This window comes from Haemaphysalis longicornis, unplaced genomic scaffold (assembly GCF_048455015.1).
Source record: "Haemaphysalis longicornis isolate Haplotype H1 unplaced genomic scaffold, Haemaphysalis longicornis Haplotype H1 scaffold_8, whole genome shotgun sequence".
Lineage (NCBI taxonomy): Eukaryota > Metazoa > Arthropoda > Arachnida > Ixodida > Ixodidae > Haemaphysalis > Haemaphysalis longicornis.
Window position 1 is genome coordinate 135044422 of NW_027526445.1, and position 24965 is coordinate 135069386.

General features: G+C 46.9%; 1 protein-coding gene and 1 non-coding gene across 2 annotated transcripts in view; one reads left to right on the top strand and one right to left on the bottom strand.

The window, feature by feature from the left end:
• The window catches only part of LOC144150240 (uncharacterized), a 108484-nt gene that overhangs the window by 82148 nt on the left and 1371 nt on the right, over window positions 1-24965 (bottom strand). The gene's annotated exons all lie outside the window — the stretch shown is intronic.
• Window positions 23324-23395, top strand: Trnai-uau (transfer RNA isoleucine (anticodon UAU)). The gene has a single exon. It is a non-coding gene; the product is annotated as a tRNA-Ile (tRNA).

Below are 24965 nucleotides of genomic sequence, written 5' to 3' on the forward strand. Positions count from 1 at the left end.
CGGCGTACATGGTGAGCATGTCTCCGAGTGTGCGGTTGAATCTCTCGGTCAGGCCGTTCGTCTGTGGGTGGTATGCGGACGTAGTGCGGTGAACAATTCTGCACTGAGCGAGGAGGGATTCAACAACCTCAGAGAGGAATACGCGCCCTCTGTCGCTGAGTAATTCGCGGGGTGCACCATGCCGCCAGACAAGGGACCGCAAGACGAACCCAGCAACATCACGCGCCGTAGCGGCTGGCAGCGCTGCGGTTTCGGCGTAGCGGGTTAGGTAGTCGACCGCAACAATAATCCATCGGTTGCCGGAAGGAGTGCATGGCAAGGGGCCGTACAGGTCGATGCCGACACGATCGTAAGGACGATGGGGACATGACAAAGGCTGCAGAGGGCCGGCTGGTTGCGGTGCAGGCGTCTTGCGGCGCTGACAGTCAGTGCAAGCACGAGTGTATTTGCGCACGAAGCTGTACATTCCACGCCAATAGTATCGTTGGCGGAGGCGGGTGTACGTTTTAAGAAGGCCAGCGTGAGCGGTTTGGGGATCAGCATGGTAAGCAGCGCATACATCCGCACGTAAACTGCGCGGAATCACAAGAAGCCACTTCCGACCATCGGGCATATAATTGCGGCGATAGAGAAGGTGGTCATCCCGTATGGCGAAGTGGGCGGCTTGGCGTCGAAGAGCCCTGGGCCGCGTAGGAGCCGTTGTAGTGGAGAGAAACTCGATGATCTTCGCAATCCATGGATCACTGCGCTGCCGGGAAGCTATGTCGGTGAAGGTCAATGACGCTACGAGCGTATCGGTTCCCGCAAGACGTTCCGGGTTACCAGGCAGCGGAGAGCGAGACAGTGCATCCGCATCAGAGTGCTTGCGGCCGGATCTATAAACAACTCGAATATCATACTCCTGCAGGCGGAGAGCCCAACGAGCAAGACGTCCCATAAAGTCTTTCAGGGACGACAGCCAGCACAGCGAGTGATGGTCGGTTACCACGTCAAAAGGGTGGCCGTAGGCATAGGCTCGAAATTTGGAAAGAGCCCAGACGATGGCAAGGCATTCTTTCTCGGTAACCGAATAGTTTTGTTCAGCTTTTGTAAGAGTCCGGCTAGCGTACGCGACGACGTACTCTTCGTAGTTAGGCTTGCGTTGAGCGAGCACCGCACCGAGTCCTGCGCCGCTGGCATCCGTATGGACTTCAGTAGGGGCGTTCGGATCGTAGTGCCGCAGTATGGGTGGCGAAATCAACAGACGCCGCAAGGTTGTAAACACTTGATCGCACTCCTTGGACCACGAGGACAGGCCATTGTCACCACCGAGGAGCTTGGTCAGTGGCGCAATGATAGACGCAAAATTTCGTACAAAGCGCCGAAAGTACGAGCACAGCCCAATGAAGCTGCGGAGGGCTTTCATTGACGTCGGTTTGGGAAAGTCGGCGACAGCACGGAGCTTTTCGGGATCTGGTAGGATGCCATCCTTTGACACGACATGGCCGAGAATAGTCAATGTGCGAGCACCAAAGCGACACTTTTTAAGGTTCAGTTGGAGCCCTGCAGCAGTTAGGCATGTCAATATTTGGTGCAGACGGGTCAGGTGAGTCTGGAAATCCGAAGAAAACACGACGACATCGTCTAGGTAACAGAGACATGTCCGCCATTTGAGACCACGCAAGATGTTATCCATCATTCTTTCGAACGTGGCGGGCGCGTTGCACAGGCCAAACGGCATTACATTAAACTCATATAGGCCGTCTGGCGTGACAAAAGCTGTTTTTGGTCGATCAGACTCAGCAACCGGGACCTGCCAATAACCGGAGCGCAAATCAAGGCTGGAGAAGTATTCAGCACCGTGCAAACAATCAAGGGCATCATCTATTCGAGGCAGGGGATAAACGTCTTTCCCGGTGATCTTGTTAAGGCGGCGATAGTCAACACAGAATCAGAGGGACCCATCCTTTTTCGTTACTAGGACCACAGGCGACGACCAGGGGCTTTGAGAAGGTCGGATGACGCCACGTTGGAGCATATCATCAACATGCTCACTAATCACGCCACGTTCCGATGCCGACACCCTATATGGTCGCTGTCGCAACGGCATGTGGGTACCTGTGTCAATGTGATGGGCGACCGTGGATGTTCTGCCCAAAGGAGCTTGCTTGCAGTCAAAGGAAGACTGGAACTTCCTAAGAAGAGCCAGAAGGTCTTTGCGTTGCGGGGGGTCTAAATCGGAAGCGATGGACTTCTGGAAGATGTCGTCAGAGGTGGGCGTATCGGTGGGACCAATCGCGTTCAGCGAATGTAGCTGCTGTGAAGGTGCGTTGTCGGAAACGTCGAGGCTGAAGACGGATTCGACAGGTTCAATATTGCCGACAGTTTCCCCACGAAGCAAGCTGAAAGGGCGGGTCGTCTGGTTGCAAACAAACATCGCTGTGCGGCCAGATAGGAGTGTCAGCACAGCAAACGGAAGCGGCAAACCCTTGCGAGCAACGAAAACGTTGGATGGCGTAAATAAAACAGGTCCATCCGCCAGAGTACTGCCGGAAAGGGCGACGAGAACTGAGCTTTGCGGCGGGATATCCACGTCTTCGTCTACGGCTAGCTTTTCTCCGTTAGTAGAGGAATCGTTCGGGGTCGGAGCGTCATTTTGCGAACAGAATTCCACTTCGGCGCGGGCGCAGTCAATTACGGCGTTCTGGTTCGACAAAAAGTCCCACCCAAGAATAACGTCGTGTGAGCACATGGGCAAGACGGCGAACTCAATCGTGTAGAGATTATTTTGAATGGCGACCCGAGCAGTACACGCAGCCAAAGGTGAAACATGTTCTGAGCTTGCAGTTTGGAGAGAAAGTCCCAGAAGTGGCGTCGTAACTTTCTTCAGCGACCGACACAGTTTAGCACTTATGACCGACACGGCTGCTCCGGTATCAACAAGCGCCAGCGCAGGTACTCCATCTATTAAAGGGACACTGAAGTGATATGTAAACATTGCGGGATTACTAGCGCAAATTGTAGTCCGGAGTCCCCAGGCCATGTTTCGACCACTCTAGGCGCGTTTACGCGATTTTATTTAGTAGAAAAACTAATTCAAAAACGCTGTCCTCCTCTCTTTACGCTCGCCCATTTTCTGTGGCGTTTTCGTGTGACGTCAGGAGGGGATGAGCTGGCAATTGGCTGCGCCACGGCTGCGCTACTGCACGGCTCCCCGGCCGACAGAGTCAGTCGGCCCAGCGTTTCGTCCGCCGGCCGCCGGCGGGTCGTCGCAATCAAGGAGGTTAAAAAAAATTGCTTGGTCGCAATTCGTTCGCTTAGTTGAAACGAAGCCAGGACACGTTTGTGAATGGAAGAATGTGCCTTTCTTTGCTTGGTTTGTTTGTACACTGTATCTAGCTCCAAGTCAAGGTCGCTTCACACAAGCGCTGCACATGCGACGCTTCGCTGACTGGTACGCCAGTAGGAAAATATAAGGCCTCTTGAAGGCGGGAGAAGAGTCAGCGAAGTCAATATAGGTACTAAGCAAATAAAATCAACTGATATTTTTACCGTACAGCGTAAAACTAGGGCGCGGGAAGCACTTTTTTTGCGCTGGGCGAACAAGCACAGCGGTCAGCAGCACGACTACGCATCTGCGAACGCTTTTCCGTCTACGAAATGCAATTGCTAGACGTGAGCTACTGTGGAAACTCGGGCGACGCTTACTGCACGATCGCAGTACAACAAATAGTCACCTAAGCGGCTTGAAATGCCAAAACTAAATAAAAGTGTAAACCGGTTGTACAATATATACCCTATATTAGCAACGTTTTGGCGTCCCGCTCCGTGGCCTAGCAGTCTGGGGCGCTGGGAGTTCACTCCAAATGTTTTGCGAGTCACGAGTTCGAATCCCCGCGGGTACGTGCTTTTTTTTTTTGTAAGTTAACTTTTTTGTTTTCCGCCGATGTTTTCTATATTGAGTTCACCTTTTTAGGGGCCGCAACGTTCATGGCTACACGAACTAGTTCCCAAAACGCGCGCAGGCTGGCACTGGCGCGCTAGCGAGTTCTCGTTGGCGTGCTGTTGCCATAAGCACCGACTGCTTGCAGGCAGTGGGCACAGGCCAGAATCAACAGACCCTTGGCCTGGTGCGAGCACGCTTTTTACGATACAGGCATGAGTGCGGCAAGCTCCAAATATGGGGGAAAAGCGCATGGCATTTGAGCGTCTGCGGGGACGCGGAGGGCGTTCATGCACTGCGTAGGCCTCGGGTAGTGAATGCTACGATTCCAAGCCGTCCTGGGAGGCTTATCTTACGCATTTTACAGCCGACAGCATGGCAGAAGCGCGGTACGATGATTACTGAGCTATTGAGAATGCCCATCCAACAAAGCCGTTGGTTATGTTTTACAGAACCGAAACCGAAACCGAAACTTGTGTGATTGCTAACCTTGGGCATCGTCTAATCACGGCGCCCCTCCTCTCAACGTCACAGCCTTAGTTGGTGCGGCCGCCGCAAACCGCGCATGGTAGTTTTTCTTCTTTCGCGCTTTGTAAAATAATTACCGATTTGTCAACCGGATAAACGATGAAAAGTGTGCTAATTTGAGCCAGTCTACGCAGTGCAAGCAAAAACGGGAGCTTGACAAATTCACTTCAGTGTCCCTTTAACACGTCTATTACATTTTTCGGAGGTAGGTGAGGGCTTCGGTATTTCGACGGGTACGCAGTTCGTGCCTCAGGAACTGCGCGAATCAGTTTCCCTCTGGAGTGGGGGCGGAGTGGCGGCGCATGGGGGATAGGGAGCGGCGACGGGGTGACGGCGATCGGCGGCCTTCGAAGATCTGACGGTCGGCGGAAAACGAGGTTGGAGGTGGTCCTGAGGAACAATATGATGTGGTGGTCGTGCGGCGTAGGCGGACGTCTGGGGCACACGAGGAGATGAAGCGACACGGCGGCAGTAACGGGCAACGTGACCGGGGCAGCAGCAAGAAAAACATATAGGCCGGTTGTCGGGAGTGCGCCAGGGATTACCGTACGGCACAGCTGGTGGTCTGGTTGGTGGAAACTGGGGAGCGGGCTGCAAAGTGGGAGGTGCCACTGCTGGTATCGCTGGCCGAAACGACCGGAAAGATGGGTGCACTGGCTGCGCGAGACAGTCGGCGTACGTCATTGGCATGACTGCTGGAGCTGCAGCGACTGTAGCTGTGAGCGGCGCCGCGACTGTAGCTGCCACCTGCGGAACGGCCAGGGGTGCGACCGCTGCGGTAGCGACGTTAGCAGGCGGGAGTGCCTCGGCAACCTGTTCGCGGATGGTCGCCTGCAGAGCAGAAGGCAGGCTGGACGAAGCCTGCTCAGTAAACGGCACCAGCGATAGCTGACGTGCTACCTCCTCGCGGACGAATTCTTTGATTTTCGCCTCGAGCTGCAATTGGTTCGAAGAGAACGTGAGGCTCGAGAGAGATTCCGTGGTCGGCAATGAATGGCGAACCAAGGCACTTTGCCGGCGCAGTTCCTCAAAACTCTGGCACAGGCCAATCACTTCAGTCACGGATCGAGGGTTCTTGGACACAAGCCTGTGGAACGTGTCGTCGTCCACTCCTTTCATGATGTGTTTGATTTTGTCATAATCGGACATGGACGAGTTGACGCGCCGACAAAGATCCACAACGTCTTCAATGTAACTGGTGAAGTTCTCACCCGGTAGTTGCGCCCGTGTACGCAGGCGTTGTTCAGCGTGCAGTTTCCGTACGGCGGGTCGATCAAAGTCACGAGTTAAGTTGTTCTTGAAGTCAGCCCAGGTCTTCATGGTCGCTGCGTTGTTGTTATACCACAAGATCGCGGGTTTTTCTAGGGAAAATGGGACGTTGTGCAGCTTGGTAGCGTCGTCCCATTTGTTGTAAGCGCTAACTCGCTCGTAAGAAGACAACCAATCTTCAACGTCATAGTCACCTTTACCGCTGAAAAACGGCGGGTCGCGCTGACGGAGCGCCCCAGCGCAGATGACCGATGGCACCTGTGGAGGCGGTTGGTCGGCAGCGGCCATGGGTGTGACGGGCATTGGTAGCTTCCGGCTGCGGAGTTCCAGGCTGTACGACGGTTTACCTCAAACCCCGGCTCCTCCACCAATTGCAAAGGGGTTTATTGGAAGGAAGACAGAGTCCGCTAGACAGGGATCAAGAGGCAAAACCGTCCAAGGTGAACCAGCCAGAGGATTCGACTCGAGCCACGCGATCAGGCACCGGTGATGACAGCCGTTGATCCGTGGTACATGCTCATTCGGGGATTGACCGGTGGGTGAAGAGGGATTGGACGGCGAGAGCACTTCAAGCAATCTCCATTACAATATATATATATATATGTATATATATATATATATATATATATATATATATATATATATATATATATATATATATATATATATATATATATATATATATATATATATATATATATATTTATGTAGCGAATCAGAATAGGAAATGAGGGGCTTGTTGAAAATAAGACAGAAATAAGAATTGGCAGTCAAGAACACCTCGGAAAGCAAACGGGAGGATGTAGTAGCGCAAGATAAAGAATTTGGAAAACAAGAATGTTTAGAAAAAATGCCCGCCAGGTGGGATCCCAACCCTCGACCTCCAAAATACCGATCTGATGCACCAGACCGGTATTGAGGTGAGCAGGTGATCGATGACGCGAGAACACGAGCAAACCAGTTTGTGATGCTATGGCACGTTAAGGGCCATAGTGGGAGCGGCTCACAAGTGAAGAGGCAGGTGACCGTATTGAAAAACGGCAGTATTTAACAAAAATAGAAGGCAGAGAAGGAAGGAGAAAAAAATAAAAAATAAGTCGCGAAGTCAGGCGTAGCTCGCGAACACACTCTCGCCGCCACACGAGTCCGAGTCCAAGCCGCGGGACACTTCACAAGGGGCCTCACAATTTTGGCGGCGGCGGGAGCGGCCGTGAGTAGAAGCTTCCTTCGAAGGCGACTACCATTGGCGGTTGTTGTCGTTGACGTGCCGTGTCCCCGCCATCCGGGCACAGTCGCGGCGCCATGACGACGTGACGAAGAAGCTGGTCGGCGGGAACAAGAGCAGTTCTTGGGGTAGAGCTCCCGCAGTCCAGGCGGGTGCCGCTGGAGCGCAGGGTCTTCACAGGATAGGCTTACCGCAGTCTGGTCGACTGCCGCAGTTCCGCCTGGCTATCTCGGAATAGACGATCCGCTGGTTGCGCTCGATCGCTTCTCGGTCTTTCTCGAACCCCGAGCCTCGTTCCTCTTTTTTCTCGCCTCCTTTGTCTCGAGCCCCCTCCGGATCTTCGCTTCTTGTTCCTCTTTCTTCAGCCGCTCGCGCGCTTGCTGCATCTTTTCCCCACGATTTCTTCTTGTTTTTCCGCGCTCACGGTACTTCATGACATCACCCCCCGCACAAGAAAGTTCCTCGTAGTTCCTCCTATTTCTTTAGCATATTTATGGGGAAGAGGGTGGTCTTCTTGCCCAAGTCGACTTTGTAGTCGAGGTCGTCGCTACCAAAAAAGGAGCCTTTAAAGGAGCCATGAAGAGAAAACACAAGTTTGGTTCATTCAAAACCAAAACGATACAAAACGAGACAAAAGATTGTCTCGTTAGAATCATACTGACACCCCTTTTAACGTAAACTTCGCTCAAATAAGCTACATAATTAGGAAAAACGGTAATGGTCATGCGAACCACCAGCCTATTTCCCGCAACAGAACCTATGATGTCACATGAGCTAAGCTCTGCGATGGGATAAGGCTGGCAGAAGCAGACGCAAATTAGGCAGAGCTTACAAATTAGACGAACGAGCGATTTGCGCTTAAATTTAGGGCACATTCTTTACAAAGCAATAAGAATGATGGGACAAAGAGTGGAAATCACGAAAGCACATGTAAACATAGAAGTACTGATGCGTTCTGCTGTTCGTACTGAGCACAGCATGCTTGGTTTAGCTGCACAGCACTACGGGGCTTGGGGTTGTCTCAGACGATACTGGCCGATTGACGCAAGCCACGGTGTCTTACGTGACCCCATTTGTCGAGCGAGCACTGTTTTAGGGAACGAATATTTTCTCCGAGAACAAAAACAAGCCGGGTTTAAATGCGGGCAAAAACAAACCAAACGCTTGCAACGGTTGGTGGCGCCATCTAGGTTACGGAACGTAAAGAAACGCGGGAACAAACCAACACCGCTGTACAGGGTGGAGACAACCTTTGAACGGTCCCGTGCCGCCGCAATTGGGCCAACGGGCTCAGCGCGTTATTCTTTTCGTTTCCCACGAGACATAGCAACGCGAAACAGACAATATGATTCAAGCTTCTTCAGTAAACCGCGTTGCGGCGGTAATTTTAACGCGGTTTTGACACAATGACTTGCTTCGGCGGCGAGCGAGCAACCGAAAATGGCGGCGCCAGCGTATACGTGGTTCTACCCTGTACGGCGGATGCGTGAATGAAGGTACTCTAGGCTGCAGAGCGGTCGGTTCCTGTGATGTCATTTGGGACCACGAAAACGCACGATTCAGCGGGAAAATCAAAATTTTAACCTAAATTGTTTAATTTCTCAGTGAATAAAGACCGTTTGTATCCGGACAAGCGCTGGGGGCACTACAAAACACGAAATCTTTCGAATAAAACCAACTTGCATTTTCTCTTCATGGCTCCTTTAAGTGCATCGTGACTTTGTTAGCCTCACTTGGAAGGAGAACGAGAGCGCGATCTCCCGGTTTAAGCTGTTGTGAAACGGCCTTACGTCACAGGACCTTACGAATCGCTTCACGTCTGCGTGCATGCTAAGCTTGTAAAATTCGTCAAGCATACTGTCCGTTGTTTACGGATGCCTTGGTGTCCGGCCATGAAGCCTTCGTGTTCCATCCGTAGCACTGCGTTCCTCGAAGGTTGGTGTACCACCACCGGCTTGAATGAGCGTCCAGACGAAAGGTGACACTGCCGGTACAGAAATCACCTGTATACGAAGTATTTTTAGTGGTCGCCACTTTTGGATGTGAAAGTTCTGCCCCGCTACCGAAAAGAATTCTTTAGACCATCATCTTGTTCCTCATTTTCCTTGAGCTGATCTCTTGTGACCTCCATGATGTTAAAGCTACCTGCAGGCAGCCTGTTGGTTCCCGCGACAGCCACGAGCTTCTGAGAGTCCATCGCTGTATTAGAGCTGCCGGGGTTTGAGCTGGCTCTTGATAGTTTTTGGGGGTTCTTTAGGCTTTACAACGTGTGGATGCCATTTCCAGTCAGGGTCCTTGGGTGGTCTGGCTCCTGGTATGTTCCCTAGTAATAAATATTCCAAGGGATCCTGCATGCATTTATGCATTTCGCCAGAAGCATCTCTGAAAAGTAGGTTGTGTGGACCTTGACGTACGCTTCTTGAAGTTGCTGCACAGTTTTGTCCACACACCACACTATATATATATATATATATATATATATATATATGGTAGACGCACGATTACTGACGTTTCGACTGCGGGAACAGTCTTCATCTTGAAGACTGGTCCCGCAGTCGAAACGTCAGTAAACCACTGTTTTTGTTTTTAATCGTGCGTCTACCATTTTCTCAAGTATTTTTTCTGGCTCCTCGAGAAGTTTTCTTTTACTGCATTTATATATATATATATATATATATATATATATATATATATAGCGGGTACACAACTTTGTTGGTGACTGGTGAAACAATTGTTTGGGACACACTCTTGCCCATTTAGTGCCGCGTCTGGGAAGAGCCAAAGCAATCTAATCAGCTTAAACGGACAGACAACCGATTTTTGGCCCGTATATTTTCTCTAGCTCAAATCAAATCCAGCGTTTTATATAGCCCGGTGACAACGAGCAATTTCTAAACAAATTCGCAGAAATAATTTCAATTTGGCAGCAAACTTTATGAAATCGGAAGGGTGGCGGTTCGTGGTGTCGAAACCTTACAGTACAGAATGTGTCCCTGTCACGTGACGTGCAAACCTAGCAGCTACTGTAACTTCCGAAACATTTATTTACGTATTGAAAACCTTTTAACACAACTATTTGTACAAGGTTAAATTGTATATGTATTTCTAAACAACATTTATAAAATATTAAAGACACGCCGCCCGCCGTCGCTTGGTTGCCTTCGGTGTGGCTAACTGAGCCTCCATGCACAGAATCAACGGCAGCGGTCAGTAAACAGACCCAGTGAAGGAGCTTTGACGATTCTGCCTGAGTCAGGCGCGTTTGTTCTGCCAAAATATTTGATTTCAATTTCCAAACACGCCAACGGCAGCTTAAAAAAAACGTCGCGCCCAGGGAAAATCGAACTTCCAACCTCCACAACGTGAAGCCATATTCTAAGTATCGTCTATCCCAAAAAATGACGCATTCTTGCACAATAGACCGTTGCATTTAAAACAAACACATAAAGGAACAGGAAATCTTGCGATTCAAACCATTTTTAGCTGGGGGACAAGTTTTTAAATATCATTTTTTATTATGCATACAGACAAAAGAATGTTGCCGAGCTACTCTATGTCATGGTTGCCAGCATTATTTTTGGGAGAGACACAAACGGCTCGTAGATCCAAAAATTTCGATTTAAAAGTTCTTGGGCGTTATCAGCAAAACGGTTTCTCGCCAAGGTGCTTTAGGTCATGCCCTTTCATTTGGGATAGAGAATATATTACCCGACAAAAATCGGTTGTCTGTCCCTTTAAAAAACCAGGGCGGGCAAGGATTACGAGGACTAAAAAATTTAACGAAAACATGTCATGTTTTGTCACGACACTTTATCCTAACAACAGAAGATTACTGAACAATTTTGAATGTGGGGCTTTCTGTCGCCAGCTCAGGGCATTTTTTTCCAGCTCGCTTAATTGATCTGTTCATTTGTTTCCTTTACTAACGGGAGAGCTACCAGAATTACATACTAAGATGTGTGTTAGTTTCATCACACTGCTTTTAGTTCCCCGGGACAACCTCCGGTGTATTTCATTACTTATTTTAAGCAATTTTTGTGTAAGTGTAGTAAAACAATTATTTCGGCCAATAAACACCAACCTCTTGATTCGCCCCGTAGCGGAGAAAGTTAGGAATATACATTTTGTGATTTAACGATTTATAATAGTTTTATGAAAGTTAAAGACGCCTCCTTTTAGGCCACTAGACAACACACACAAGTTATCAAAGTAATTAAAAACAAAGCTTGCTACGTTCCTAATTTATGGAGGATTAAGATTTGTATCGCATTTGATGGGTGCTATCCTTGCATTTCTGAAAAACTCGATTACTGTTTCACGAACTGCATTCCGCACAAAACAATGGAAAAAAATATTCTGATTGTAATTCAGACGCCCCTAATGAGAAAATTTGCATTTTGAAAGGGGCTTCTATTCTCTCAGCTCATTGACAGGTCGGGAACAACGGCTCCCAATACGACGAATCTTTTGAATCTCTAATGCGAGATGTATTGTCGTTGAGCAAAGAGCCTAGATCGGACAAAGGCCATATGCCGGGCGAAGCTTTTGTCTCTTGGCACAAATGGAAGATTGTCTAACCATACCATCAAGCATCACTTACGCTTTTCCTCCGTAGTCCTTGAAACCTCAATTGCCCCCCAGGGCGTTTTTTAGAATGGTAAAACACCGATTTTTTTTATTTGGACCACCTCCAGCTGGCAAGTATCCATTAGAAGCCGTATTACATTTTCTTCTCAGCCAAACGTTTTAACTTACGGCTAACGTGGTTTCGTACATGTAACTAATCATTATTTGTAGTATTGGTGATGGATGCCACAAAACGCTCTATTGTTCCGAGAAATGGGCCCAGAACGCAACATCTTGCAGTAACACTCGGTTAGTTGAAATACCAGAAAAAACTTGGGAAATATTGGAACTGGTACAGAAGTACATTCAAAATAGTTTTGTCGTTGTTGTTGAAGATATTTAATTGTACTGGGTTGTATAGAAACCCCTATAACCAGGAAGAAATGAGGGCATCTTCGTTGCCGTTGTTGTGAAAGCTAATGAACGGCAAAGCAAATTGTTGCTGTTGTTGCTTTGTGTTAAAATGACTGGACAAATGATGGAATTATAATTCTCATTTCGCGCTATCAGGTAAATGCGCTAGCTCTGCACTATCTCAGCTCGTTGCTAGCGCTGGACTATATTTTTTGTTGCATTCGTGATGGGATTGTCCAGGCCTAGGTAGCTTTATCTGTCAGTGTCCAGTCCACAAAAATGAAGAAATAATGAATTGGAAACCCAGGCACTACAAAACAGTCCGGTCGACGATACACCCGAACACGATCACACCTGCGTAGGACAGGTGCTGTTACACGTTCACATGAATTATTGAGGAATAGTTGTAGCATGTGCCAGTATGGTCGGTGATGTAATTTCCTTCGGAATACGAAAAAGCAACACTGAAGGAAGCGCCCGTCCTTGTCAGCCTTTCTTGTTCTGTCCATTGCGCTGTTTTAATCATGGATCATTACAGACTCGCCAAGCTTAGCACTCTTCAAGGAAGAGGTGCAACTATGGTATAGATGAACTACTGCCACAGACGGAGAATGGAAACCGGCGAATGCGGCGCAAAACGATTTAGCAGAACTTAGATCATCAGCGGGCCGGCGTGGGCGCCCTGCCGACATTTTGTGTATATCGCATTGGTTGAACGGCCAATCCAGAAACGCGGGAAATTGTGCAGTTAGTTCCAGCAATATATTGCCCATCCTTTATCTACGCAGGAGGTAAAGCCTCCCCCGTCCTTCCTAACACACTAGCAAAGGATCATGATGTCACTCGACGCGCAGCCTTCAGATTTGGGAAGGGTAGCCTGTGAATAGGAGCAGAACCGGGTTGGGCGTGGTACCAACCTCTCCAGGGTCAAGACCATCCAGAATATTTACATCGGCTTTCATTCTATAGGCACTACTGCTAAAAATTGAGCTTGAATCTAATCTATAAAAATCTTGTCGGCAGCCAGGGAACTGCATTCAAGGGAACTCCATCCCGAAACATTTGCATGCGTGTTGCCCGTGGAGTGCACCCATGGAAGGGTACTTCGAGGTAATATCTTCGTACCAAAGTGTTCTCGTGCTTTTTTTGAAAAATTCATTCCCAATCACAGCCTGAAACCCAGAATATTCGAAACCCGCCCATCAAACATTTCTATCAGTGTATAGCGCTGATTGCTATCTTGAAAAAAAAACGAATATAAATGTTCACCTAATTGCACATATATATCACAAGAACTTTGGTAGATGGAATATTCGTTTAAAGGCGAGCAGCCACACGTCAAAGCTATGTGTAAATTGCGTGTTTCTTTGTCTTCACGCAGGGAGCCTATTTCTGCTGCCAGCAACGTTCATTTTTGCTATATCACAGCTTTTGGGTCGAGTGGAACCGTCCTGGTCGAGTGTGCAGCATATGCACGAATGCAGCGGAATGAGCAATGTTGTGACAACGTCGTAACTCATCAAAAGCAATATCTATACTTCCACGAATGAAGATGCTCAACTAGGTATACAGGGACCACAAACAATCATCCTCCCAAAGGCAGCAAATTATGCCGAAGACCTTTATAGACGGGCTCATGTTCTGTGGAATCGGAGTGAAATCACAGCATGGTTGCCTTAAGACAGGATTATTCTTGTTTATCTCTCCTGCTCAATGGCTCGCTTTTGGTATGAGGACACCGGTGTGGTCATTCAGTCCCCAAGATGGCTAGATGCGAATCATGGCCATGATTTACTCCCAAACGAAAATCAAAACATGCTACCCTGTCTCTGGAGATCTGAGAATACAATATAATTTTGGTATTCGTGGCCATCTATGACACTATCGGGGCAGTGTGTTTCTCACTTGCTTCGTCCACTTGTTGATATCTTTCTGTAACTCAGGCGACAACCACTCGCTCTTTTATGGCGAAATCTGTGCTTCTCTATAGAGCCTGTTTTCTCCTTGCGCTTCGTGGTCGCTGGCACCAGAAAATGTATTTGGCAAACTGATGCAAAAAGGTACCAAAAGTTATATTCGGGAAATAATTACTTCATGAAGAGCCTCGTTTCGTGAAATATAATATGGATATATTGTACCCTGAACAATTTATAGGCATTGTAACGATGTTAATACTGGCCACCCATCAATTCTCGGAGAAGAGGATGCTCCTTAAGGAATTCGTTATGGAGTTTGCCATCTTTCTGTTGCCTTGCAGATTAACATTTTAATGGGTAATGCATCGGTTCTCTGTTGTCATGGCTGAAGGGCTCTCAATTTTTTCTCTCCCATTCAGCTAGTCAAATAAACAAAAGCGAAAATAGATATGTCTTAAATCAGAGATAAACGCAAAAAAACCTGTTATTTTGCCTGAAGCTTCTCTGGTCTATGTTCCTTTTTTCAGAAAGAGAATTATCAGTCTTCAAAGGCCGGTTTTCTTCGAAATGGTAATTCCGGCACTATAGTCAGTTAGCAGAGAGCAAAGGTAGGACAAAGGCTAAACGCCGGATGCGGCTTTTATCCGCTGGCGCAAGTGTAACATTGTCCATTCGTGCCATCAGTTTGTCAAGTAGGCTCTTGTTTTGGCTCTACTTGAAACCTATAGGTGGTATTCGTTGAAAAGTTTTGCTGTCAATTTGTTCGCTTGGCAACAATAGAAACGGCCACAGATATGGCCGATGAGCCACACAAGTGGCGCGGCTTGGGCAACTGCGCCCGCGCGTCGTAGAAAAAAAAACACTGGCATGCGTCATCTCCTCCGTTTGAACCCGATTCTCAACGGTGGAGTCAACAGAGATGTCATTAATCGCACTCACATTGGACTCAAGGCAATACTTTGCGTTCGGTGAGGTAGCGTTTGCAACGTGCAACACATTCATGTGCTTACACGGGTATGTACCGCCATCCCACGAAACCCAACGTAACAAGTGACGGCGCACTCACACGGTTGCCTGCATGCGCGCCTCAATAGTGAATACGAGAAATATTTACAGAGCCGCCCACTTTAGGTGCGAACACGGCGCAGCGTGGCTCCGCTCAGCGGAGCGTCTGCGCACAATTCGCGTCAGCGCATTGAAGCTAAGCGGCGCCGGGCACAGGAGATTCGAGGCAGTGCGTTGTGTCGTCTACTAGCGCGGGAGCGTGCCGTTCTTGCTGTGCTGTGAAGCTTTCCTAACTATAGGCATGATTGTAGCCTCCTTCCTCGCTTCGGCCCATTCTGTAGTTTCTGCGTACGAAAACTGAGCGCTTCCTTTTTTCATTTCCGGAGTGCAAGTTAAATGCAGATATTGTCGCCAACTTCATGACTGGATTTGTTTGGTTTATTGAGAGAAGCTGTAGGAGAGAGCTCCGTATAATTTTGGCCACCAAGATTCGTTTATTGTGCACTGGTATTACGCACAAATGGGTCACAATTTTGGTCGCAGCAACTGGGATGCGATCTGGCGACTTTGGTCCCGATGCGTGTTGGTCTTTTTCATAAACCGCATCGTTGCAATGGCGGTTTAAACAGACCCCCAGCCGGTGGGTCACGCACCCAGCATAATAGTCCTACCCTCCGGCCGGGTCCTGGACTGGTCCCACTCTAGTCTGCTACGTTATAATGCATAGTTCATTGGTTGTGCTGCCTATCAGGTTGTTTATTGGGAGACAGCGGCCCTTCCCTTTGTTGCCGCCTGCTACGTATCCTTTCTTATACGACCCGTACTTCCTAGAAGTGAGCCTACATGTGTAATGAAGCTGTGGTCACCAGTTCCACGCTACCCAATTTGTGGAATGGCTTCTCCGTTATTGAGGTTCAGAACTTCTGCATTATTCTGGCCGAGCAAAATATGGCCTAGCCAAACTTCGTGAACAGAAAAATCCCGGAAATGCTCAATACGTATTCAATGTGGTTAATAATGCAAGTAATGGCTTACATATAAAAAACACTTGCATTGTGTACTAAACGTATTCTTCTTTCTTCCCATATTTACGATAATTCTTGTCGATTTCCCTGAATTCGTTGATCGCAATCGAAGTGGCTTCTTGAAATTCGCGAGGGTCTTCAACCCACACCGAGCATGTGAACACTCCGATAAAAAAAAAATCATGGAAGCTTGCCCTCACGCGCAGTACTTCAATGGCGAAGCTGTTGCAGGTGAGCACTGCTGGGCATAGTTATGTTTCAATATCATAGTTTCTTTGTAGATTTGCGGTACTAGTAATCGTCGTCATATGCACCGAACAGGTTGTCTCTTTGAGTGGTGAATATAAAGTCATCCTTTGCAATGTATTCTTTCACCACTTCTTCGTCATCCATTCCATGCAGTAGTGGCGGGATCTGAAGTCGTTTTTCGAAGGATTGGCGCACTCGTAGCCATGTCTCGAATTATCGATATTGGCTTCGAGAGAATGTGGTCGTCGCGGTAATCTCTTCTAAGTAGGGTGTCTTTCTATCTTTAACATTAGCGCTGGAGTTGTTTTACATGCGCGGTACCGGTTCGCGACAGCGGTTGAAGTTCTTCTGTTTTCACAAAAGCCACTGCGCCAGGCGCCGGGGACAGGGTGGTCCCGGCGAGGCACGCGCTCACAAGTGCTCGGCATTTTCTCGCTCCTCGAGGGTTTTGCCAGTTTTTTTATTATTTTCGCTAAATCTACTGCTCGTGCCGGGGACGCTCGGCGGCCACCGCGAAGCACGCGCCGTCGCGCGCTCGCTCTACGGTGCGGTGAAGTCCTGCGAAGCCCACCAGGACATTACCTGGCCCGCCACGGTGGCTCAGTGGTTAGGGTGCGTGGCTATACTTAGTCGAGAGAGCCATGTGGAATCACATTAGCACGTGGCACTTTTCAAAAGAGGCGGAATGCAAGAACGCGGGTTTTCTCCACGGCATGATTAAGTGCCTCCGGTGGCTATCGGGAGCTCTTTCAACAGCATCTTCGTAGCAAAGGAAGTTTGACGGTGTTAAACACTACAAATCGAGCAAAACCAGTTCCTAAATGCATTTATGCATTTAACAATACATGCATATAACTGGAAGAGCGCAACTGTAACGAGGAAGCGCTCAGTTGTCTTACGCACAAACTACACCACGCGGTGCACAGTTAGGGAAGTGCGCTTTCCCGCAACGTGGTCGCGGCGCGCTCAAACGCAATAAGCATGCCGAGAGTTAGGCCCGGTTCAGATTCTTGACAAAACGGCATGCCACGCAGTTCACTTGGCTGAGACGTGAAATGATGTCATTCTTTAAAGTTATTACGACAGTTGCGCAACAGTCTGAACCCGGCCTTAGGCTATGTGAAGCTAGCGACGTAAAAGCCATATCGTGCGCCATGGACGTAAAAAAAACGCGTTTCACGCAGTTTGGTTGACTGGTACTTCAAATGACGTCGTTATTTAAAGAAATTATGAGAATTGCGACAAAAATCTGAACCTGGCCTTAGGCGCTCTTCACATTAAAGCAAGCACACCACGCTCCCGCGGAAACAGACGACATGAATCTCCGGCTTAAAGCCCCTATGCGACTGCGGCCGCGGCTTGTGCTCTGGCGCTCCGCGGAGCAGGGCTGCTCTGCGCCGTGTTCGGACCAAGAGTCGAAGGCCCTGTAGCTCCCACGTGTTAATTTTTGTAGGTGAACCAAAGGAATATGTCTAATTTTACTGCTTTTCCACCAAGCCGATGCTTCATGGTGGTAGAAAATAGCCAGCGCAAGAAAGGCGAGGACGAGCAAAGTAACAGACACATACCAACCAATACCAACTCGCCCAGCTTGCCATCATCGTCCAAGCCGATGCTTATTTAGCTGCCCATTGTACAATTTTTCCGCAGCACCCCTTACAGTAAACGACATGTTATGCATAGGTTAATCAAATTACCGTGTATTGCCTGCGGAGAAAAGCTTACCTTTATTACAATATATAGCCCTCCTTTGGAGACAAACATCGTTGAAAAGCGACGCACTTTTTTCACTATGCGCTGTAGAGCTAAAGTATGCTGTTTACACTTTTAAGCAACAACTGAGGAACATTATAAACAGCTTCGGGATGTTCGTAACACATGTTTGTGGTTAGTAGTGCATGTAACTGCAGCAGCAGAAGCTTGCTGTGCATATCGGACCAGTTGCATGTCAAAGAAATAGGCGAGAAGACCCTGACCAACCTCTTAATGCACGGAAGATCACTCTTCCCATCTCTAGATTCCGGTATAGGAGTAGCGGAACAATGCCGCCGCGCTAAACGATTCTTTTCACGTACCATTTTTGCGCGCAGTCTTTGTTCTGGCAGAACGGGCGCTATTGAAGTTTTGCCCAAATACAAAGCGTCGCACACTTTGCAGGAACTCGGATGGCAAGTGTGATATATCGCACAATAGAGGCGCCATTGATATCCGGAGACATTGAGTAGTGGCATTCCTTTGAACGGAGAGACAGCATGAATCCTCTATTCTTAACCCGTTTACCAGTGAGACGTGGCATCCACTTCTCCTGCTTCTTCGTTTCCTCACCCTGCAGATAAATGAAAAGGTCTGTATGTGCTTCTATTAGCTATTTCTAGCTGAGTGGCCAATTCAGGCCATCACACTATGAACTAATCACTATCACACTTTTTTTGTTATATGAGCTTGGTTTATCTTGCGTACGATTCAGCTGGTATTCCTATGATTTGCACTCATTGTTTGATGCGCACAGCTTTCAGTTATACTGTTACCTCTAAATCTTTAGGCTGCACTTTTGGCGCCGCTTCATGAGGCACTAACACAGACGTTATGCTACCCTTTGAAACAAGCCCGGTATTCCCGAGTACATATCACCGCATTTCATATCAAGGTAGGCATGATTTGCGACATGTTGAAAACGCTGTTCGGAGTGGCCTTTATTCTACACAAAAAGTCATCGGCACGTACACGCTTTTTGCTGCTGTGGGCGCTGGTGATGGTAGTCTTATCTCTACCTCCCTCTCACGAATCAAAAACAGGTCGCTCAGTCGAGGCCTCGGTTTCCTAAGCCATGATAGTAGCTATTGCGTAGCCTACTATTATTCTGCAACTGCTGTAAATTCGCAGGCTCGTAAATTCCCAGGCTCTGAGTCAAAGTCTGCGGATATGGACTTCCAATGGGCTTCCAAAGCAAAATGTTATGAACTGTCGACTCAACACATAACAGTGATACCGCAAGGATACAAACAAGCAGCGATTTACCGAAAAGAAATCCCAGGCACAGTAAGAGTATTTCCCCTATTATGCAAATACAAATACACACTTGAAAGACATCTGCCCATATTACCAGGAGAAAATGCCAGGTCATCACTGCTTAAATAAAAAATCTGGTCATAGAAACTGGTCCCTAGGGCAGTGTCTAAACACGCAATATTCAGCAAGAGCGTGGAAATTTGTTTGATTACCTGCTATGTATGTTTACAATGGGCAGCAATTATGAGGCGCGTGCTTTCAATTGAACCGTGCAATTAAAGTAAAAGTTGCAGGCACAGGACCATCACTGAAGTTCCTGTTTGGCACTCCGCGCTAATGCACTCATGTGAAAAACAAAATTCCGAACTGGGCTGCCCACGGATATATTTTCTACGCCTGCCTGGCTCCCGCAACTTTGTTTTCATTCCTTCCCAAAATATACAAGTGAAGACAACAAAAAAACATGCCCAAAATACGTTTTAAACGCTCGTTTCATACGTTCCCTGATGTGACAAATAGTACCATACAGAAGCCGAAACAATCTGTTTTCTATACTTTCACGATCGAAGTTTGTTTTAAAATACTAGCTTTGGCCTCAGCAACTTTACGGTGTTCCGGCGGACTCGTATGCACACCGGGCGGAAATTGAGTTGGGTATTCTGCGCTACCCCAAGCTGCCCTTTTGTTTTTTTGTGTGTGTTTCAACACAATACCCTTGCTTAGCCTCTCTGAAAATGTTGTTATGTGATAAGGCCAGACGAAAGTTAAAAAAAAAGACACTGCTGAATCGCTTCGAAAGTACAAATTCCACAGCCGATATCTCATCTATGAATTGTGAGCAAAGTTAGGCACTCGCTCATTTTTGGAAAGATAATAATTTCACTGTTCGTTGCTTTATATAGTAAATCCGAAGGTTTCAGGAGAGTGTCCCTCACACAGCCTTATTTACTAGCAGTCAGAAATAATCATACACAAAGTCTAGGCCACAGCATCCCCACCCGACTGATTAACTTTAGATGACTACAAGGATGTCTTTCAATGGTAGCCTAAAAGTAGTTCATCAGACAGAAGCTATACACTCCTTCTACATACCGATATTCCCTGTAACTTCTTAAAACATTAACTGCCTGCTGCTTACCAAGTTACACTGATAATTTGTTTGAATTCTCTCCTAATGAACTGCAAATATCAATATTTTGTTATTTGCTGTCGGTGTACTCTTGAGTCATCGTAAGTAGCGCTTAAGACGGGACACAGAAGAGAAGACACACACGACGGCGCTGTGTCTTCTCTTCTGTGTCCCGTCTTTAGCGCTACTTACGGTGAATAAAAACCAACTAGCCGAACTGTCAATTTTATTGGTGTACTCTTGCTCTTTCTGTTCCTTTTCGTAGCGAAGGGCCCCTAATAAAATGCTTCACCACAAACTAGAGCCCTCCGTATGGCTAACTTCTATGCAAGAGACTGTTTGGCATATGTATTTCCTCCTGTGAATAATGCACTCTTATTTCAATGAAAAACAAAAATGTGCTTTCTGCGCTTTTGAGATATAAATATTGATTTGACTCACCAGTAGACCTACCGGTCGCTACTAGTGAAGCCAAATAATTCTTGTTTTATAGAAGATCGCAACATAACGTTAACAAAAGGTCATTTTAACTTCAAATAAAAGTAAACGTGTGTTTAATAATAGTATTTTTTTTCTTAATGTGCGTTTGGGATATTATGACTTCGTTATCCCAAAGTTGCACGCGCGATAACAACACCATGGTAATGTTACTGGCAGTGGCTTTATTATGCACACACAATGTTCCTTGCCGTGTGCCACATATTTGGTAATAAACTACTATTAGCTGCCCGCTATAGCGCCTCGCTTTTACGTGTTGTCTGATATGCGATCTCTCGAATAGTTTATAACTGAGGAGGACATGCTGTGTTAAAATTTGTACGGAAATTTTAACCCACACGAAATAATAAGCTTCACGTCATTCTTTTTGCTGTTATCGCACCTGCGAATAAAGCTGTAGACTGGGCTATTTGGAAACTCATAGTGGTCGAATGTAGCGTAGAAATGTAGCGCTCGGCCGTGTGTATACTTTTTATCTCGTGTGTTTCTTCTGCGCTACATTTGGCCCCTGCGAGGCCCGCACATCCATGTTTTTTTTGTCCATAGCCAATAACAATACGCATAACGGCGCGACCCCACTCAGACTATGCTAAAATAGTTCCTGTTTTTTTGCTTACTTTTGTTATCCGGCACACCATGAAACTGATTTCACGTGGCTGCTCTACCTATAATTGGCAGTTGTATCACCTGAAGGAATAGCCCCTCTCTAAACGTTAAATACATCGCGGGGTTCATTAGGTGTCTTAGACCACTCGGGGGGAACGTCTTTACACGGAAACGGCATCCATTTTTAGAGTCCTGAAGGCTGCCGCGGTAGGGTAGGGTATGGAGGTTAGTAAAACGCCGCTTTAATGCTACAAGACACAAGGTCTGTATCGTTAACCGCTGCGTTTTACGTTCGCTGTATCAGGTTCGTCGCGCAGACTATCTCGATTTCGCGTTCGTAATTGCACTCGGTGAATTTATTTTCGTCTATTGTTTGATCCCTTCAAGCAGTTGATTCAACCAAGCCAACACTCGGTGAACAACAAGTAGCTGGGGACCTAATACCCAAAGCCGGCCATGCAGCTTAATCTTTAAAATATCTCGAGCGTGATTCGATTGCGGGCTCCAGTTCTACAGAAGACACATTTTTCTTTACATAAGGACTTTTCGACAATGCGTATTTCAGACAACAAAGAAGTGAAGTACTCAGTCGTTTATAGCATTATTTTATTGATGTTGCACTCCCTCGCTCATCACAATAAACGACGTCGTGAGAACCAAGCTTTCAATGCCATCTGACAGTTTTTTGCAGTACTTCTAAAACTGTGCAGCAGATAGTTTCAACTCTAATGTCCGTTGCGACATAAACTGCTTTAACGGCGCTGGCCATGACCGCGCTCAACTGCGGTCTCACTGCGTTAGCACCAATTGAGGGTCTTCTTGATGTTATCAGCCTGCGCGAGAAACTCGTCTAAAGTGCCTTGATGGTCCATACGATGTCTCATTTCCGAGAAAGAACGGCGTCGTTTCTTATCTTGTTCCATTACCGCTTCGAAACTCCCCCAGCTAAAAAAAAAGAGATGGCCCAATATTTTTGACGCTGAAGCCATGTCTGAAGGAAGACATGGGGATGTTCATTTTGCACCGCAAAAATCTCCGCTTTTATAATCTTTGAAAGATACATTAAGACACATATATTCTTTTAAAACCATAAAGGTACTAGGCCATCACGATCCTCAGACGACACCCAGGCTGCGTCCGAAAAATATCGGTAGCGTTTCTTCTCTGCGGAACCTGTGAACATCTGCATCCACACAGCTCCCAGTATTCCTCCACATGCTAGGGCGACCAGTGAGACATTGCTGCTTCCCAAGAGTTTTGGATCACAATAGGTGACAATTATTGGGCGCTAATAGGAGGGCCTTGGGGCTGGCTCTGCTAAATTACTCGTTTTGGCAGCAGAACAAACTCAGCCAACACAACGCGATTTCGTAGTATGTGACATCCCGGGATAATTTATGGGATGTTCGGCGATGTAGGAGCCTCCAGCTGCACTAAAAGTTTTTATGTCAACAATATGAGTAGTCAATTGCATTCCACGGTACATGTGCTATGCAAGGAGCATTAAAAAGAATGAACAACGAAAGGCGTGGGTTCAGTCCCCACTCTGGGCGCATGTTTTTCTTTCTTTCTTTCTTCTGTACATTAAAAAAATGTTTACTTAATTAACCGTAGTGAAAAAGGAAAGAGCCTAACCACACCCCTATGCCTCCTTTGGCATTGTAGACTGCCGACCTATCTTTCTGTATTTCCTCAACGAGCCCCTCATTTCCTTACTATATTATTCTGCGAAAGCCAAGCGAGGGTGTCGGTTCTGGCAGCCTTGATGCCTAGGTAGCATAAGAGGGCTTCCCGCCAGTAACCCGCTCATGACAGGCTGTAGACATTCAAGTCAAACCCCGGGGGTTGAAAAGAAGGTCCCCTTCTCCCTATGTAGTCAGGGTGGCGCTGGCTACCACCCTCAAGAGTCAGATACACTTCTAGTAACTATAATTAGCCCAGAAAGTGAAGGAGAACACAGTCGCCCAGATAGCCGAATTGGTAAGGCATTCGACATATAATCGAAAGGCGTGGGTTCGTTCCCCACTCTGGGCGCGTGTTTTTCTTTCTTTCTTTCTTCTGTATATTAAAAAAATGTTTACTTAATTAACCGTAGTGAAAAAGAAAAGAGCCTAACCACACCCCTATGCCTCCTTTGGCATTGTACACTGCCGACCTATCTTTCTGTTTATATATATATATATATATATATATATATATATATATATATATATATATATATATATATATATATATATATATATATATATATATATATATATATATATATATATATATACATACATTGTATGTACGTTTGTGTGGAGAGGTGTGCGCATTCGCATCAAATTTCAAGTGTGATTTGCACCAGTGCCCAATTGTTACTTCCGAATTTTCGCGCTGATATTAAAGACATATCACATTTCTCCCGCCCCAACTGCCACTCTTCTGCAGTCCTCGTAGAATAATAAATTGCCCATGTTAAACGGCACCAGACGAGGCATTTTTATATTGTTTTTGCGCTGAAGTTACCTAAAGCAATGTGCGTATTTTTGCAAACAACGCTGGTGTGGTAGGAATGAAGGATTGCTATAAATAACAGGGCCCGTTCATTCGATGAAAGGCAAGACATAGAAAGCAAGATCCCACTTGTCGCTCCATTAACTCTCTTATTGCACGACATACGACGAACTGCTGGCAAGCAGCCAAGTGAGAAGGAGCCGACGTCTGCTTTAAATTGCCCGAAACTTATTTCGGGTAAAAAAATCGAATCTCGAGGCGAAGCGTTTCCCGGCGATATGTAATGATGAGTGCAGGGTTTTCCTTGCGCAAGAATGGTCTGGGCCTTAAAGAGGCGTAGCCATGACAAGGTTAGGCAGTCTACAAGTCTGCACAATTACTTATTGTTCAAATTTATGTACTCAAGTGGCCTTAGAAAGTATCCGGGCTTACGGGAAGCACAAGTCACTCGAGTAGGGCTGAAGAGCTTTTAGAGCGCCCAATCTTTTCTTGCCCCGTCCGTATTTGGCACAAATGTAATGCACCGTTATGTGGAAAGCTGTTCGGTTGATAATATCGCTAAAGCTTCACACGCGCATTAAGAAATAGGCTTGGTTGAGAGATTGGAAAAAATTCGGCGCAAAACGAGTTGTAAGCGTTGCCTTGGTTTGGAGTTAAATCTAATACTGAATCGCTGAATGCCACCCTTAACCAATAGCATTGGGTTGAATAAATTATCGTGATAATTTTCAGCCAGCAGGTGTTGCGTTAAATCACTGTTCGCGAAACTTTTATAGAAGGTGCGAAACTTTACGGTGATGGGTATTAAACGGGTTCAGGTACAATCTGCTGCAATGAATTCTTCAGTTAGCAATCCAACTCTTTCATCTCAGCGCTTTAGTTTTAGTTACAATTTGGCGACTACGTAAGCGATCTGCACCCAAATATAGTGTTAATTCGGTCAGTGTCACACAATCCATTTCTAGCTGGACGACACCTTACCGCTCAATATTTGAAGAAAGCAAAGCTGCACGAGTCGCAGCCACTCTGAAGCATTTACTGTGGGCCGCAAAATTGGGAATTGGGGTGTGGAAAAGGTAGAGCGATCCGCAGCTAAATTTTAACT